General features: G+C 29.5%; 1 long non-coding RNA gene across 1 annotated transcript; it reads right to left on the reverse strand.

The window, feature by feature from the left end:
* Positions 1 to 270: 270 nt before the first annotated feature.
* Positions 271 to 746, reverse strand: LOC109156606. Its single transcript, XR_002050057.1, has 3 exons — positions 646 to 746; positions 525 to 563; positions 271 to 361 (listed from the first exon to the last, which is right to left on the reverse strand). It is a non-coding gene; the product is annotated as an uncharacterized LOC109156606 (long non-coding RNA).
* Positions 747 to 1,543: the final 797 nt, after the last annotated feature.

A 1,543-nucleotide genomic window follows, 5' to 3' on the forward strand; every position in this document is an offset into this window, starting at 1 on the left:
AGGACAAAGTCATTCTCAATGTTAAGCTTGAAGGAGTAAAGTGAGTTCTCTTAATTTAGTCTTTTTTTTTTTTTTTTTAAAAAAAAAAGCTATATTGTACTCATAAAATATTTGAGCTGTTTTGAAAAAAAAAAATCAAACTGTATTATCATCATTTGCAAGCAGTGAATGTTAATTATATTTAATTTGAAAATTAAATAAATGAACAAAAATCAATCAGAAAATATTACAGACTGAACTTGAGTAATAAAAGCCTAATGATGTACCTTGTGTCCATATTTGCACTGATCCACAATGAAGGATAAGTTTTGATCTTACCTTGAAAGATTGTTTTCTTAGATACAGGTATAAGTTTACAAGCCTGCAGGTAATAAGCTTAAATCTTATTACACAGTCTTACTGTCAAGGTTAGACTGATAGCTCTTATAAAATTATTTGTAAGGAAATTCATATATATATCTATTTATTACTGTATATGAAATATTAAAAATCTAAGAACACATGCAGTGTCGAGTAATACTTACAGACAAACAATTGAGATGCCTTCTTCCAATACTTCAAATCTGCCCATAATTGAGGTTAATGATAATACATAAAAAACACAATTTACAAAATCAGCTGTGATGGGAAGGAAAAGGAAACAACCTTCAGAACAATGGTACCAACTCTTCATCTTTTCTTTAATATTAGGGACCGATGTGTACAGTTTATCATTTTGCATATATGTTATTGTTAAATACATGTAATACGAAACCAACCAGATGGCTGATGTTACTGTAAATCATACGTCTCATATGCCTGCGAACACAACAACAAACTGTTATATGGATTACCCTCTTCAGAAACCAAAACCATAGACGTATGTATTTATGCACTATTAATTTCTAAAAATATTTCTTAATGCATATGTGTTGCACCAACAGTAGGTCTTTCACATCTTTGAAAGAAAACCCAGATTTGTTATTGTATGGTTGTGGGTTGCTCACAGACAATGGAAGTAAAATAGATCAAGGTAAAGAGTTATAGTTTTTGTTGTTAAGAATATAAATGTAATGTAATCCTAATTTTACATCAGAATAAAACTGCTGGTTACAATATTTTGTTTGTTTTAATGTTTAGATGCATTGTAGTTTCACACTTAGTTACAAATTTTTGTATTTTTTACTGTACTACATTAAATTTGTAAGTGTAATTAACTATCCTCCTCAACATTACCTCACATAGCATTAATTTTTAAAACTTGGGTAAAAATTACTTCAAATACAATGAACTGGATCTTGGTTTCACAGAAATGAATTGTTTGGTTTCAAAGTATGCTAAAGTATGCTACCAAATTTAAGGACAAGACATTGTAGGTAATTATAGCAAGACATTGCAATCTGGATATTCACAAGTGGCAAGGAATGCAGAGCTGGAAATCAAGTAAACAGATGCAACATGGGTGGTTTATTTAGCTGTACTTATAACAAAAAATGAATACATTTCAAGTCAGAACATGGTTCATGTATTTCAAATCTCTGAATATCAAAATTTCACAATGTGA

Source organism: Ipomoea nil, unplaced genomic scaffold, assembly GCF_001879475.1.
Source record: "Ipomoea nil cultivar Tokyo-kokei standard unplaced genomic scaffold, Asagao_1.1 scaffold2742, whole genome shotgun sequence".
NCBI classification, from domain to species: Eukaryota; Viridiplantae; Streptophyta; class Magnoliopsida; order Solanales; family Convolvulaceae; genus Ipomoea; species Ipomoea nil.